We start from the raw sequence: 18975 nt of genomic DNA, 5'->3' as shown, positions 1-18975 counted from the left end.
AATATTTTAAAAGTACCAAAACCACCAAAAGGGTTTGTTTATATTATCGCTTCGAAATTAAAACACATTTGTTTACGTTTTTTACTTAACTGATTTTTGTTTCCTAAGGTTTAGTGCCGATCGAGCTATCCTTGCACTTTTCTTCACTTTGTAAACAGGTTTATTTAGCTTAAATCTTCAGTTGGCGTACATATGTGTTATTTAATAGTTTTTAAATTATTAAATTAATTGTATAATAAAAACAATATACAGATTAATAAAAAATTAAATATTTACAGAAAACGAAATAATTTCTTTGAATAATTTTCTGGGAATAAAAGCGTCAAGCATAATGAGGTACAACATCTGAAACTAGAACGAGGGTTGCAAATTAAATTAAAAGATCGTTTTTTTAAGGTGTGTTGTTAAAATAAAGTAAAATCTAAAAACAAATTTTTAATTGTTAATTTACCTGTTTTAAAGAAACCTTATTAGTCATAAGCGTATTTACAAAAAATATCTTAAAATTATTAATATTTACGAGAGTTATGACGAAAAATATTAAATGTTGGGAGTTCTCAAAAATAAATGTTAGTGCTTTTATTATATTCAAAATAGCCTAACTAACATTCAAGATAAATTATTTTCAAAAAATATGCTATAGAACAAAAGTTCACAAAAAATATCTTAATATTATTAATATATTCGAGAGTTTTGACGAAAAATATTAAATTTTGCGAGTTTTCAAAAATGAACTTTAGTGCTTTTATTATATGCGCAATAGCCCAACTAACATTCAAGAAAAAACAATTTAAAAAATATGCTATAGAACAAAAGTTACAGCGATTTTTTATGGCGACCTTTAACCTTTATACTATAGGCCATATCATATGCAAAAAAAATTCAAAATTTTTTTTTTTAAATTTTAAATTTAACTGTTTTAAAAAAACCCCATTAGCCTAATAATCGTATTTACAAAAAATATCTTAAAATTATTAATATTTACGAGAGTTATGACGAAAAATATTAATTTTTGGGAGTTCTCAAAAATGAATTTTAGTGCTTTTATTATATGCGCAATGGCCCAACTAACATTCAAGAAAAAACATTTAAAAAAATATGCTATAGAACAAAAGTAACAGCGATTTTTTATGGCGACCTTTAACCTTTATACTATAGGCCATATCATATGCAAAAAAAATTCAAAATTTTTTTTTTTAAATTTTAAATTTAACTGTTTTAAAAAAACCCCATTAGCCTAATAATCGTATTTACAAAAAATATCTTAAAATTATTAATATTTACGAGAGTTATGACGAAAAATATTAATTTTTGGGAGTTCTCAAAAATGAATTTTAGTGCTTTTATTATATGCGCAATGGCCCAACTAACATTCAAGAAAAAACATTTAAAAAAATATGCTATAGAACAAAAGTAACAGCGATTTTTTGAAGGCGACCTTTAACCCTTATGCTATAGACCATATGGAATATCATATGCAAAAATGTTCAAAAATTTTTTTTTCAAATTTTAAATTTAACTGTTTTAAAGAAACCCCATTAGCCTAATAAGCGTATTTACAAAAAATATCTTAAAATTATTAATATTTACGAGAGTTATGACGAAAAATATTAATTTTTGGGAGTTCTCAAAAATGAATTTTAGTGCTTTTATTATATGCGCAATGGCCCAACTAACATTCAAGAAAAAACATTTAAAAAAATATGCTATAGAACAAAAGTAACAGCGATTTTTTGAAGGCGACCTTTAACCCTTATGCTATAGGCCATATGGAGGAATATTATATGCAAAAAAAATTCAAAAATTTTTTTTTCAAATTTTAAATTTAACTGTTTTAAAGAAACCCCATTAGCCTAATAAGCGTATTCACAAAAAATATCTTAAAATTATTAATATTTACGAGAGTTATGACGAAAAAAAAAAATGTTGGGAGTTCTCAAAAATGAATTTTAGTGCTTTTATTATATGCGCAATAGCCCCTAACATTCAAGAAAAAACATTTAAAAAATATGCTATAGAACAAAAGTTACAGCAGTTTTTTTATGTCGACCTTTAACCCTTATGCTATAGGCCATATCATATGCAAAAAAAATTCAAAAATTTTTTTTTCAAATTTTAAATTTAACTGTTTTAAAGAAACCCCATTAGCCTAATAAGCGTATTTACAAAAAAATATCTTAAAATTATTAATATATACGAGAGTTATGACGAAAAATATTAATTTTTGGGAGTTCTCAAAAATGAATTTTAGTGCTTTTATTATATACGCAATGGCCCAACTAACATTCAAGAAAAAAACATTTAAAAAATATGCTATAGAACAAAAGTTACAGCGATTTTTTTATGGCGACCTTTAACCCTGATGCTATAGGCCATATGGAGGAATATTATATGCAAAAAAAATTCAAAAATTTTTTTTCAAATTTTAAATTTAACTGTTTTAAAGAAACCCCATTAGCCTAATAAGCGTATTCACAAAAAAATATCTTAAAATTATTAATATATACGAGAGTTATGACGAAAAATATTAAATTTTGGGAGTTTTCAAAAATGAATTTTAGTGCTTTTATTATATGCGCAATAGCCCAACTAGCACTGAAGACAAAAAATTTAAAAAAAATATGCTATAGAACAAAAGTAACAGTAGTTTTATATTGTGCGGAGACCTATACTATAACCTTAACATGTTTGTATTATAGATGATAAGGCGTGCTAAACAGTTCTCGGCATATTAAAACAAGTTATGGAAAAAAGATGACGTCAACAAACATATATGTTGAATGTATAAGTTATCGTAAACAAAATAAAAACAACTAATTTTTTTTTCGTTTATAAAAGTGAAACTTACACTTTATATATTTCTTTAACTTTACGTTTTTTGTTGGCTCAATGGTGTAGTGGTAAGACTCTCCTGGGACTCTAGTTATCTGAGGTTCGAACCCATCCAAGAACAAACAACATATTATTTATTTTCGTTTATTGAAGTGTGGTCTGCCGACTATATACTCGCTTAACCTACCGTCATAACGTTACCCAAATGGTCTAGTGGTAGGAGTCTCGGTTGTGACTCTGAACATCCGGGTTTCGGTCCCCGAGTACAACAAGGAAAAAATGTTTTTATAATAAGCGTGCTTATTGAAGCGGAACTAATTGGTCACGTGACCAATCAAAGTTGATTGGATAAAAAATATATTTTAAAATAAACTTCTTCATTCAGGCGGAATTAATGGGTCATGTGACAAACTAACGTTGATTAGATGTGGATAAATAAATAATACTTTTGTACTCTTAAGTTAATTTAATAAAATTTTTTGACCAACATCAAAAAGTAATCAACGTTGATTAGTCACGTGATCAATTAGTTCCGCTTGAGTTATTACTAAATAAAAGGTGTTTGTTTGCTTAAGTTGAGCCCACTTGACCTTTATTGGTAACATATATATCAACGATCATTTTTTTTTAAATTCAAAATTTTTAAATTCAATTTCAATTATACCTATTTTACATGTTATCAGACCAATTTTAAGTTATTATGGTTCGAAATCTTAGATTTCGAAACATATTGTTATTGTCAGTGTATTTATTATTATTATTGTTTTTATTCTTTCTAGTCAGAATTTTGAAAGACGATAACTTTTGTTCTTTAAAACTAAAAGTTCTAAATTTTTAGTATGTTTGTTAATATCCCAACGAATCGCAAATCTCCTATTTACGACATTTAATTATTACTTATTACTAATTAATAGGTGTTTGTTTATTAAAATTTAAAGGTTGTTATTAATTTTTTAAATCTTGGTCAATTGTATATTATGATATAACTAACTCAAAAATAAATTACAATTTTAATTTTTATCACTAATTACTTAATAATAGGTGTTTGTTTATTAAAATTTAAAGGTTGTTATTAATTTTTTTAATTTTTGTCAATTGTATATCATGATATTAGTAACTCAAAAACGATTTTAATTTTTGTCACCAATTACTAATTAATAGGTGTTTGTTTATTTAAATTTAAAGATATTATTAGGTTTTTAAATTTTGGTCGGTTATATCTTATAATATTTATAATTCGAAAATAAATTAAAAAATAATTCTAATAAAGTTTCATAACTTTTATAAATATTAATATTTTCGAAAAATATTAAGTAAACACGGTAATTGGACCTGTGCGGTTCTAACACAACAATTATTTTTTGATTTAAAATTTTTTTTCAAAAAATTTGTATGCAATATCATTGGCCAAAAATATCACGTGACCTAATTAAACCCAAAATAAAAATTATCTCAAACTTTTGTTTTACTGAAAATTTTTGCGAAATGTTTTATCTTGAATGTTAGTTAGGCCAATGCGCGTTTAATAAAATACAAAATTTTAGGTTTTGAGATTTCATAAATTTTTAATAAAAGTTTCATAACTTTTATGAATATTAATATTTTTGAAAAATATTTTGTAAACACGGTAATTGGACCTGTGCGGTTCTAACACAACAATTATTTTTCGATTTAAAATTTTTTATTTTTTTTTAAAAAATTTGTATGCAATATCATTGGCCAAAAATATCACGTGACCTAATGAAAACCAAAATAAAAATTACCTCAAACTTTTGTTTTACTGAAAATTTTCGCGAAATGTTTTATCTTGAATGTTAGTTAGGCCAATGCGCGTCTAATAAAATACAAAATTTTAGGTTTTGAGATTTCATAAATTTTTAATAAAAGTTTCATAACTTTTATAAATATTAATATTTTTGAAAAATATTTTGTAAACACGGTAATTGGACCTGTGCGGTTCTAACACAACAATTATTTTTCGATTTAAAATTTTTTATTTTTTTTTTTAAATTTGTATGCAATATTATATCATTGGCCAAAAATATCACGTGACCTAATGAAAACCAAAATAAAAATTACCTCCTACTTTTGTTTTACTAAAAATTTTCGCGAAATGTTTTATCTTGAATGTTAGTTAGGCCAATGCGCGTGTAATAAAATACAAAATTTTAGGTTTTAAGATTTCATAAATTTTTAATAAAAGTTTCATAACTTTTATAAATATTAATATTTTTGAAAAATATTTTGTAAACACGGTAATTGGACCTGTGCGGTTCTAACACAACAATTATTTTTCGATTTAAAATTTTTAATTTTTTTTCAAAATATTTGTATACAATATCATTGGCCAAAAATATCACGTGACCTAATGAAAACCAAAATAAAAATTACCTCAAACTTTTGTTTTACTAAAAATTTTCGCGAAATGTTTTATCTTGAATGTTAGTTAGGCCAATGCGCGTGTAATAAAATACAAAATTTTAGGTTTTAAGATTTCATAAATTTTTAATAAAAGTTTCATAACTTTTATAAATATTAATATTTTTGAAAAATATTTTGTAAACACGGTAATTGGACCTGTGCGGTTCTAACACAACAATTATTTTTCGATTTAAAATTTTTAATTTTTTTTCAAAATATTTGTATACAATATCATTGGCCAAAAATTTCACGTGACCTAATGAAAACCCAAAATAAAAATTACCTCAAACTTTTGTTTTACTGAAAATTTTCGCGAAATGTTTTATCTTGAATGTTAGTTAGGCCAATATGCGTCTAATAGAATACAAAATTTTAGGTTTTGAGATTTCATAAATTTTTAATAAAAGTTTCATAACTTTTATGAATATTAATATTTTTGAAAAATATTTTGTAAACACGGTAATTGGACCTGTGCGGTTCTAACACAACAATTATTTTTCGATTTAAAATTTTTTATTTTTTTTTTAAATTTGTATGCAATATCATTTGCCAAAAATATCACGTGACCTAATTAAACCCAAAAGAAAAATTACCTCAAACTTTTGTTTTACTGAAAATTTTCGCGAAATGTTTTATCTTGAATGTTAGTTAGGCCATTGCACGTCTAATAAAATACAAAATTTTAGGTTTTGAGATTTCATAAATTTTTAATAAAAGTTTCATAACTTTTATGAATATTAATATTTTTGAAAAATATTTTGTAAACACGGTAATTGGACCTGTGCGGTTCTAACACAACAATAATTTTTTGATTTAATATTTTTTATTTTTTTTTTAAAAATTTGTATCCAATATCATTGGCCAAAAATATCACGTGACCTAATGAAAACCAAAATAAAAATTACCTCAAACTTTTGTTTTACTAAAAATTTTCGCGAAATGTTTTATCTTGAATGTTAGTTAGGCCAATGCGCGTGTAATAAAATACAAAATTTTAGGTTTTGAGATTTCATAAATTTTTAATAAAAGTTTCATAACTTTTATGAATATTAATATTTTCGAAAAATATTTTGTAAACATGGTAATTGGACCCGTGCGGTTCTAACACAACAATTATTTTTCGATTTAAAATTTTTTATTTTTTTTCAAAAAATTTGTATGCAGTATCATTGGCCAAATTATCACGTGACCTAATAAAAACCATAACAAAAATTACTTCAAACTTTTGTTTTACTGAAAATTTTCGCGAAATGTTTTATCTTGAATGTTAGTGAGGACAATGCGCGTCTAATAAAATACAAAATTTTAGGTTTTGAGATTTCATAAATTTTTAATAAAAGTTTCATAACTTTTATGAATATTAATATTTTTGAAAAATATTTTGTAAACACGGTAATTGGACCTGTGCGGTTCTAACACAACAATTATTTTTTGATTTAAAATTTTTAATTTTTTTTTTAAAATTTGTATGCAATATCATTTGCCAAAAATATCACGTGACCTAATTAAACCCAAAATAAAAATTACCTCAAACTTTTGTTTTACTGAAAATTTTCGCGAAATGTTTTATTTTGAATGTTAGTTAGGCCAATGCGCGTGTAATAAAATACAAAATTTTAGGTTTTGAGATTTCATAAATTTTTAATAAAAGTTTCATAACTTTTATAAATATTAATATTTTTGAAAAATATTTTGTAAACACGGTAATTGGACTTGTGTGGTTCTAACACAACAATTATTTTTCGATTTAAAATTTTTCATTTTTTTTTTAAAATTTGTATGCAATATCATTGGCCAAAAATATCACGTGACCTAATTAAACCCAAAATAAAAATTACCTCAAACTTTTGTTTTACTGAAAATTTTCGCGAAATGTTTTATCTTGAATGTTAGTTAGGCCAATGCGCGTCTAATAAAATACAAAATTTTAGGTTTTGAGATTTCATAAATTTTTAATAAAAGTTTCATAACTTTTATAAATATTAATATTTTTGAATAATATTTTGTAAACACGGTAATTGGACCTGTGCGGTTCTAACACAACAATTATTTTTCGATTTAAAATTTTTAATTTTTTTTAAAAAATTTGTATGCAATATCATTGGCCAAAAATATCACGTGACCTAATTAAACCCAAAATAAAAATTACCTCAAACTTTTGTTTTACTGAAAATTTTTGCGAAATGTTTTATCTTGAATGTTAGTTAGGCCAATGTGCGTCTAATAAAATACAAAATTTTAGGTTTTGAGATTTCATAAATTTTTAATAAAAGTTTCATAACTTTTATGAATATTAATATTTTTGAAAAATATTTTGTAAACACGGTAATTGGACCTGTGCGGTTCTAACACAACAATTATTTTTCGATTTAAAATTTTTTATTTTTTTTTTAAAATTTGTATGCAATATCATTGGCCAAAAATATCACGTGACCTAATTAAAGCCAAAATAAAAATTACCTCAAACTTTTGTTTTACTGAAAATTTTCGCGAAATGTTTTATCTTGAATGTTAGTTAGGCCAATATGCGTCTAATAAAATACAAAATTTTAGGTTTTGAGATTTCATAAATTTTTAATAAAAGTTTCATAACTTTTATGAATATTAATATTTTTGAAAAATATTTTGTAAACACGGTAATTGGACCTGTGCGGTTCTAACACAACAATTATTTTTCGATTTAAAATTTTTTATTTTTTTTTTAAAATTTGTATGCAATATCATTTGCCAAAAATATCACGTGACCTAATTAAACCCAAAATAAAAATTACCTCAAACTTTTGTTTTACTGAAAATTTTTGCGAAATGTTTTATCTTGAATGTTAGTTAGGCCAATGCGCGTGTAATAAAATACAAAATTTTAGGTTTTGAGATTTCATAAATTTTTAATAAAAGTTTCATAACTTTTATAAATATTAATATTTTTGAAAAATATTTTGTAAACACGGTAATTGGACCCGTGCGGTTCTAACACAACAATTATTTTTCGATTTAAAATTTTTTATTTTTTTTTTAAAAATTTGTATGCAATATCATTGGCTAAAAATATCACGTGACCTAATGAAAACCAAAATAAAAATTACCTCAAACTTTTGTTTTACTGAAAATTTTCGCGAAATGTTTTATCTTGAATGTTAGTTAGGCCAATGTGCGTCTAATAAAATACAAAATTTTAGGTTTTGAGATTTCATAAATTTTTAATAAAAGTTTCATAACTTTTATAAATATTAATATTTTTGAAAAATATTTTGTAAACACGGTAATTGGACCTGTGCGGTTCTAACACAACAATTATTTTTCGATTTAAAATTTTTTATTTTTTTTTTAAATTTGTATGCAATATCATTGGCCAAAAATATCACGTGACCTAATTAAACCCAAAATAAAAATTACCTCAAACTTTTGTTTTACTGAAAATTTTCGCGAAATGTTTTATCTTGAATGTTAGTTAGGCCAATATGCGTCTAATAAAATACAAAATTTTAGGTTTTGAGATTTCATAAATTTTTAATAAAAGTTTCATAACTTTTATGAATATTAATATTTTTGAAAAATATTTTGTAAACACGGTAATTGGACCTGTGCGGTTCTAACACAACAATTATTTTTCGATTTAAAATTTTTTATTTTTTTTTTTAAATTTGTATGCAATATCATTTGCCAAAAATATCACGTGACCTAATTAAACCCAAAATAAAAATTACCTCAAACTTTTGTTTTACTGAAAATTTTCGCGAAATGTTTTATCTTGAATGTTAGTTAGGCCAATGCGCGTCTAATAAAATACAAAATTTTAGGTTTTGAGATTTCATAAATTTTTAATAAAAGTTTCATAACTTTTATAAATATTAATATTTTTGAATAATATTTTGTAAACACGGTAATTGGACCTGTGCGGTTCTAACACAACAATTATTTTTCGATTTAAAATTTTTAATTTTTTTTAAAAAATTTGTATGCAATATCATTGGCCAAAAATATCACGTGACCTAATTAAACCCAAAATAAAAATTACCTCAAACTTTTGTTTTACTGAAAATTTTTGCGAAATGTTTATCTTGAATGTTAGTTAGGCCAATGTGCGTCTAATAAAATACAAAATTTTAGGTTTTGAGATTTCATAAATTTTTAATAAAAGTTTCATAACTTTTATGAATATTAATATTTTTGAAAAATATTTTGTAAACACGGTAATTGGACCTGTGCGGTTCTAACACAACAATTATTTTTCGATTTAAAATTTTTAATTTTTTTTAAAAAATTTGTATGCAATATCATTGGCCAAAAATATCACGTGACCTAATTAAACCCAAAATAAAAATTACCTCAAACTTTTGTTTTACTGAAAATTTTTGCGAAATGTTTTATCTTGAATGTTAGTTTGGCCAATGTGCGTCTAATAAAATACAAAATTTTAGGTTTTGAGATTTCATAAATTTTTAATAAAAGTTTCATAACTTTTATGAATATTAATATTTTTGAAAAATATTTTGTAAACACGGTAATTGGACCTGTGCGGTTCTAACACAACAATTATTTTTCGATTTAAAATTTTTTATTTTTTTTTTTAAATTTGTATGCAATATCATTGGCCAAAAATATCACGTGACCTAATGAAAACCAAAATAAAAATTACCTCAAACTTTTGTTTTACTAAAAATTTTCGCGAAATGTTTTATCTTGAATGTTAGTTAGGGGAATGCGCGTGTAATAAAATACAAAATTTTAGGTTTTGAGATTTCATAAATTTTTAATAAAAGTTTCATAATTTTTATAAATATTAAAATTTTTGAAAAATATTTTGTAAACACGGTAATTGGACCTGTGCGGTTCTAACACAACAATTATTTTTCGATTTAAAATTTTTTATTTTTTTTCAAAATATTTGTATGCAATATCATTGGCCAAAAATATCACTTGACCTAATTAAACCCAAAATAAAAATTACCTCAAACTTTTGTTTTACTGAAAATTTTTGCGAAATGTTTTATCTTGAATGTTAGTTAGTCCAATATGCGTCTAATAAAATACAAAATTTTAGGTTTTGAGATTTCATAAATTTTTAATAAAAGTTTCATAACTTTTATGAATATTAATATTTTTGAAAAATATTTTGTAAACACGGTAATTGGACCTGTGCGGTTCTAACACAACAATTATTTTTCGATTTAAAATTTTTTTTTTTTTTTTTATATTTGTATGCAATATCATTTGCCAAAAATATCACGTGACCTAATTAAACCCAAAATAAAAATTACCTTAAACTTTTGTTTTACTGAAAATTGTCGCGAAATGTTTTATCTTGAATGTTAGTTAGGCCAATGCGCGTGTAATAAAATACAAAATTTTAGGTTTTGAGATTTCATAAATGTTTAATAAAAGTTTCATAACTTTTATGAATATTAATATTTTTGAAAAATATTTTGTAAACACGGTAATTGGACCTGTGCGGTTCTAACACAACAATTATTTTTCGATTTAAAATTTTTAATTTTTTTTTTTAAATTTGTATGCAATATCATTGGCCAAAAATATCACGTGACCTAATGAAAACCAAAATAAAAATTACCTCAAACTTTTGTTTTACTAAAAATTTTCGCGAAATGTTTTATCTTGAATGTTAGTTAGGCCAATATGCGTCTAATAAAATACAAAATTTTAGGTTTTGAGATTTCATAAATTTTTAATAAAAGTTTCATAACTTTTATGAATATTAATATTTTTGAAAAATATTTTGTAAACACGGTAATTGGACCTGTGTGGTTCTAACACAACAATTATTTTTCGATTTAAAATTTTTTATTTTTTTTTTTAAATTTGTATGCAATATCATTGGCCAAAAATATCACGTGACCTAATTAAACCCAAAATAAAAATTACCTCAAACTTTTGTTTTACTGAAAATTTTCGCGAAATGTTTTATCTTGAATGTTAGTTAGGCCAATGCGCGTCTAATAAAATACAAAATTTTAGGTTTTGAGATTTCATAAATTTTTAATAAAAGTTTCATAACTTTTATAAATATTAATATTTTTGAAAAATATTTTGTAAACACGGTAATTGGACCTGTGCGGTTCTAACACAACAATTATTTTTCGATTTAAAATTTTTATTTTTTTTTAAAAAATTTGTATGCAATATCATTGGCCAAAAATATCACGTGACCTAATTAAACCCAAAATAAAAATTACCTCAAACTTTTGTTTTACTGAAAATTTTTGCGAAATGTTTTATCTTGAATGTTAGTTAGGCCAATGTGCGTCTAATAAAATACAAAATTTTAGGTTTTGAAATTTCATAAATTTTTAATAAAAGTTTCATAACTTTTATGAATATTAATATGTTTAAAAAATATTTTGTAAACACGGTAATTGGACCTGTGCGGTTCTAACACAACAATTATTTTTCGATTTAAAATTTTTTATTTTTTTTTTTAAATTTGTATGCAATATCATTTGCCAAAAATATCACGTGACCTAATTAAAGCCAAAATAAAAATTACCTCAAACTTTTGTTTTACTAAAAATTTTCGCAAAATGTTTTATCTTGAATGTTAGTTAGGCCAATGCGCGTCTAATAAATACAAAATTTTAGGTTTTGAGATTTCATAAATTTTTAATAAAAGTTTCATAACTTTTATGAATGTTAATATTTTCGAAAAATATTTTGTAAACACGGTAATTGGACCTGTGCGGTTCTAACACAACAATTATTTTTCGATTTAAAATTTTTTTTTTTCAAAAAATTTGTATGCAATATAATTGGCCAAAAATATCACGTGACCTAATTAAACCCCCAAAAAAAATTACCTCAAACTTATGTTTTACTGAAAATTTTCGCGAAATGTTTTAGCTTGGATGTTAGTTAGGCCAATGCGCGCCCATAAAATACAAAATTTTAGGTTTTGAGATTTCATAAATTTGTAATAAAAGTTTCATAATTTTTATGAATATTAATATTTTCGAAAAATATTTTGTAAAACACGGTAATTGGACCTGTGCGGTTCTAACACAACACTTATTTTTCGATTTAAAATTTTTTTTTTTTTTCAAAAAATTTGTATGCAATATCATTGGCCAAAAATATCACTTGGCCTAATTAAACCCAAAATAAAAATTACCTCAAACTTTTGTTTTATTGAAAATATTCGCGAAATGTTTAATCTTGAATGTTAGTTAGGCCAATGCGCGTCTAATTAAATATAAAATTTTAGGTTTTGAGATTTCGTCAATTTTTAATAAAAGTGTCATAACTTTTATTAATATTAATATTTTCGAAAAATATTATTTCAACATTACAATAAGACCTACGGTTCTAACAGAACAATTATTTTTTGATTTAAAAGTTTTTTTATTTTTTATTTGTATGCAATATTATTGGCCAAAAATATCACGTGACCTAATTAAACCCAAGAAATTTTCGAAAACAATTAAAAAAACAAAAATAAGAGCATTTTTTTTATTTCACGTACATAGAATCGTTCGCGTGCCCCTTTGACCTATCAAAACTGTATACTTAGCTCGACCAATAATCATACAAGGGTTGTATGATCATTGGCTCGACCAAAAAAAATTTTTTGTCGCAAAACTTAAAATTTTATAGTTAATTAGAATTGTAATGACGTTACTAATTTTTATTTTTATTTTTATTCTTACTAATCCGAATTTTAAAATCGAATAATTTTTGTTTTTGTGAATATAAATTTTTAAATTTTAGTATGTTGTTTATTATCATATCGTGTTTCAATCCTCCTATTTTGATAAATTAAATATTATTAATTAGTAATTAATAGGTGTTTGTTTATTAAAATTTAGAGATCGTTATTAAGTTTTCAAATTTTGGTCAGTTATATATCATAGTATTACTCGAAAATGGATTAAAAATTTATTTTTGTTTGTTTATTATATTTAAATTCTTGTTTGTTTATTAAAAATAAAAGTTTGATATTAGGCAATTAAAATTTAATATTATGTATTTTATAATATTTGTAATAAAATACTTGTTTAAAAAATAATTTTTGGTTGTTTATTTTATTTAAATGCTTGTTTATTTATTAAAAATCAAAAATCCATTTTAGGAATTTAAAATTTAGTATAATGTATATCCTGATATTAACAACATAAAACTGGGTTGAAAAATTAATTTTATTTGTACAATATATTTAAATGCTTGTTTGTTTATTAAAAATCAAAGATATGTAATATTCTTAGTAAAGGTGTATGCATATTTTTTTTTATTTCTAAAAATTTATGCTAAAAATAATCAAATAATTTCGAACCATATTTTTTCTATCAAATAAATCTAGTTTTCCATGTTATTGGACAATTTTAAGTTATTTTTCATGTTAATTGGACAAATTTCAAGTTATTGTTCATGTTAATTAGACCAATTTTAAGTTATGGTATCAAGTACAAAAACAAATAATTTTTCTGTTTTAATTTCGACATTGTAAAAAAAAGTTCGAAATAAAACACAACTGCAATACATAGAAGACAGTAAAAGCATTTATAATATACATTGACAAAAAGGCTAATAAATTCAATAACTAAATAATAAAAGTGACAATATATTAAACAGATAAGCATAACAAATAAAAACAAAAATTTAGAATAAAAAATTAAGAATAAATAAAGATATAATATAGTATTATAATCTAAGTAACAACATACATTACAAGAAAAGTACAAAAATATTGCAATAATATTCACATGGTCAGAGGTACAATTATTTGGCCATAAAAACAGTGTTAAGTATAAAAATTTGTAAAATTGAAAGACAAAACTGTAGAAAAATTAATAACACAAAGTACACAAAAAGTTACTGTTTCTTTAAATTTATGTCCAGTTAAATCGATACAGTAGTTCTGTTTATAAAGTCTAAACTTTTACAGTTAATGTACATGTATGTTTGTACAGTTTACTTTTGATCTGTACATAAAGACATAAAACCCGTTGCTAAAAGGGCTGGCCGACTTTTTGGGAAAAAAGAGTTGACTAGCTTAGGAAAAATGGCTGGATAGCCCCTCCAGAGAAGTACAATTGCTAACCCCTTGGCAAGAGTGGTATGCAAGTTTTGCTCTTTTTTTTCTATAAAATAATAAAGATTAGAATATTGCTTACAAATAATAAAAGTGTGGTTGTAACTATTTGATCATGTTATGTTTGTTTTATTTTATTTAGGTAAAGTTATAATTTGTTTTGTGTTGGTGACATTTTACAATAAAGGTTTTATACAAACTTATGCTCGTCAACCAGAATCTAAAAATAAAGAACAAATTTACTATTTGTTTATGGTAATCTCCCCTGCAAGATTGACAAGATTGACAAATCGACAAGGTCTCCGAAATATTCAACCAGCATCTAAAAATAAAAAACAGAATGTTTAAATTTGTTTTTGGTAATCTAACCTGAAAAAAAGCCTGTAAAAAGGGTTAGTTTGGTTTTAGTTTTTTAAAGGCCCCTGAAAAAAATTATAATTTGGTTAGTGATGCCCCTGTAGAAAAATAAAATGAATGGTTTAAGAGGCCCCTGTGGAGATGTTTAAAGGTAGAAGGAAATAAGAATAGCCTGCAAAAAATAAGAGAGAAATTGGAAAATTTTGTGTTTTTTTTTCTGCATGTTTAATTTTATTGTTTACTGTGTATGTTATTTTGGACAAAATCTATAATTTTTTTGTTTGGATTTCCATACACGAAATTAAATATTGCTTAGATTGGGCTTCGCCCACAAAATTTATGTTGGGTTCCAACCCACTCACACACTTCGGTTTAGTATATAAATAAAACATTGGACGAATAAAATACAGTAAATTGCATAAAATACACACATAAATAATAAAAACCACACATAGGTCTAGTTTTATAAAATCTAATCATCTATATAAATATATTTATAAACTTTACTTGCGCAAAACATCTAAAAACCCATTAAACAGTCCCATTTAATTTAATTATGAACACACATAAACCTAAACACACTTGGGACTGTGTCAACTATACTACTTTTAATGCGCAAAGTTATGAGTTGTTTACCAGTGCCAAAAATAAAAAGTAGATCGTGATATTAAAAACTTTTAACCCGTGAAAACTTTTAAAGCGCTTGATTATGCAGTACATATAAAAACAGGCACGTGAAAACCTACAGCCCTACAGACCTAAAGCCCTACAGCCCACCTTTTGTTGAGTGAGGTCCTGAGACTATTTTGGAGTTTCTTCTTTTGCATAAATACACATAACACACATAGGCTTAGTTTTATAAAAACCTATTCTATATTCTCTATATATTACTTGCGCCAAAACATCTAAAAACCATTAAACAGTCCCGTTTAATATAATTATGATTACACAGAAACCTAAACACACTTGGGACTGTGTCAACTATACAACATTTAATGCGCAAAATTATGAGTTGTTAACCAGTCACAAAATAAAAAAAATACAGAAACGTGATACTACAAACTATTAACCCGTGAAAATTTTAAAGCGCTTTATTATGCAGTACATATAAAAAATAGACACGTGAAAACCTACAGCCCTACAGACCTCATTTTAAGGTCCTGAGTTAATCGAGTTTGTAAAATAATCCAATCCGTTCCAAAATTGTCTTCAGGTCCTGAGTTTTTTAAAACTTAACATCCCCTTTGCTAGTTGCAAAGAAGACTTATAATGATTCGATCCATTTTCCATTCATCCAATTCCTCCCATTATCTTTTTCCTCCAATAATATAATCCAAATATAATTCATTTTTCTTCTACATAAAATATATTGTTTAGAAAAGGGTAATAGATACTAAACCCTACTTTGTAATTTTTTTATACCAATGTGAATTTTATGATATGTCGACCAGTGCCAAAAATTTTTGTCATTTTTTACTTTTTTGTGCCAATATTATTAAATTATGTTAATTTTTGTGCCAAATATTGTTATTATGTGTAAATATTTTATTATTTGTGCCAACAATTTTAAATTATTTCCATTTTTCAAGTTTTTGTGCCAGATCTTTCAATTTATGTTAAAAGTACAACTATTTTATAGTTTAAATACCTCGTTTAACTACTTTGTGGAAGTACCTGCGCATCAACACAGATTTAATAATGTTCATAGGTTTTTAATTAATATATATATAAAAACAATTATTTTATTGTTACGTTTATTAACTTTAAACTAATATCTATTTTAATTATGATTTTTTATGATCATTTTAAAATATATTTTAAATTTAAAATATATTTCGTATTAATTAAAAATTACCAGACCTGGAACAGTATTTCGAACTTAGCCGCGCAAGATGTTCTTCAAGATCAAGTTCTTCTGCACTAACTTTTCTAAAAACAATAAAATCTTTTAAAAAAGTTACAAAAATTCCTTTTTATTTAATAAGTAACTGCTTATAATATTCCACACCTAATACTGTTATTGATAAGTTTTAAAAAAACAAACTACAACAAAAACATGTCTACTCACCTTGAAAGTCCATCTAGAAAGATCTAGAAATCTGATTTCAATTCAAATTTGCCACGAAACACTAAGTCACGTGACTCTGCACGTGTGTGTTCGTGCACGACGGCGCTTACCGTAAAAAGCGCTTTTCGAAATGTCACTCAAAATATATTTGCTTAAATCTTTTAAACAATTTAATAAAATGCTAATATAACAATACAAATTAATAACTTTATATAATATATTAATGTTTATTAACTTTTTAGTTTAAATTTTTAATAATTAATGTCCTAAATTGTGACTAAACAATTGGCGTGTGCGTTAACAAAGCGCGTTATCTCGCAATACTAGGAATTTTTGATTATGATGCAACAACCCGGGACCTCGTGCAAAGGAATTTCTCGGGGAGGCGCACTAATTATGACGTCACATTCCTCGCGCCTCGCTTAATGGAGAATTTTGAGTTTGTTTTATAACAGACCTAGTTCAGCCATATTAAATTATATTATTACCCTTTCTTAATTATAAAAATCGAAATCCATCTATTATTAGTGTTTTTTCATATTTATATTTTACAAATATATAACTCAAATTGAAATATTCTATGCATACTTTTGAATTTTAACGTTATATCTTGCAATAAAAAATAACAATTACATTTATTTGATAAATATAATATGGTTCGAAATCCTTAGATCATTTTTATTACTATTATTCATTATGAATGAATGTATGCATAAACTTTACATAATTCAGAATAATTCCAAATTAATAAACCAATTATTACTTTTTTTATTACTAGACTGAACAGAGGGTTTTCGCCCTCTATTTTGTTGCAACACGGAATATATTACGTTGTAAAAAGTAATATTAGATTTAAAATATATTTAAAAATTGTAAGATCTGAAATTTTAAGAATCACGCCTCAATTATGTTAAATTACAACACCAATATAAGAAATATTGCTTCAAATTTAAAATACGACGTCACTAAATCTTTAAAATGACGTCACACGGTCATCTTCACTAAATGTGGTCACAGGGTTACGACGTGACGTAATTCACTCCTTTATAGACGTCATGGAATAACATCACGTGAAAATCCACTCCCAAAATGACGTCACAAGTTTACGATGTGACGCCATCGACTCCCTAAATGACGTCACAAGCTCCCGGAATGAACCACTCTATGCAGCATCCAGTTAACTTAAACCGTCCAACTCTTCCTCAAAACTCCAGAGATTTCCGAGAGGAAATAATTTCCCGCTTCCTGCTCCGTTTTGTGCAATACCAACAACTGTGACGTAAGAATCATAAATAAAAGAATAATAGTTACATTTCTTGGTTCAACGTCATAATAGGGTATTGTAACGAATCCGCCATCTTGTTGTTTACACTAAGTGTTATCAGATCTTGGTCACGTGTTTACACCATCAAGTCGCGTACTAACATCTTTTCTTTATCACGTGCTATGTATCACGTGATTTCTTAGTTAACTGTTGCAAATGTAATTGTATGTAGTATTCGTGGTACAAGTTTGTAAACGGTTGTTTGTGAATCTTTTTGCAATAAAATACTTTTAAAACGGCTTTGATATAAAAGACTATCAGGCAAAATAACGTTACGGTATCTACTTAACTCTTCAGTAGCGCGCTAAAAAAAATTATTATACTACAATATATGATCAATATAAACGGTGTAAAACCTCTCTAGTAACTAACTCTATATTAAACCAACAAATCACGTTCTGTGAATATCTTATATCCCTGACTGAATCAGGAATCCCGGTTAACATCAGAAATCCCGGTTAACATCATCATGTGGAATAAGTTGATGAATAAAGGAGCATGTTGTCAGATTACTAGGCATAAACACATGCATCCCAGTGAAGTAGGAGAAATAATGTTTATATTAGTAATTTTAAGATACATTTTTGACATATTTTATATCCATTATTTTTATTATTTAAAAAAAAAATACGATTTTTAAACAACTGCAAGCGCCACCTCGCGGTTGGTAAAAATTAATTTTGGTTTGAATATTATAAATACAAATAGCTTTTGTGATTATATTGTACGGTAAACAAAAAGCCAAGTATGTTGTTGTGTTATTATTATTTAATTAAAAGAATGAGAATTTTGGAATGGGACGAATTGATCTTTTTTTGTTTAGTAAAATAATTTAAAATTAACCGGCAGCGTGTTGTAGTGGTAAGAACACTTGCTACACTACATATGAGGTCGTGGGTTCAATCCCCACTGAGATCATGCCGTAGCGCCCTTGAG

This window comes from Corella eumyota, chromosome 3, assembly GCF_963082875.1.
Source record: "Corella eumyota chromosome 3, kaCorEumy4.1, whole genome shotgun sequence".
NCBI lineage: Eukaryota > Metazoa > Chordata > Ascidiacea > Phlebobranchia > Corellidae > Corella > Corella eumyota.
This window is presented reverse-complemented; position numbering follows the sequence as displayed.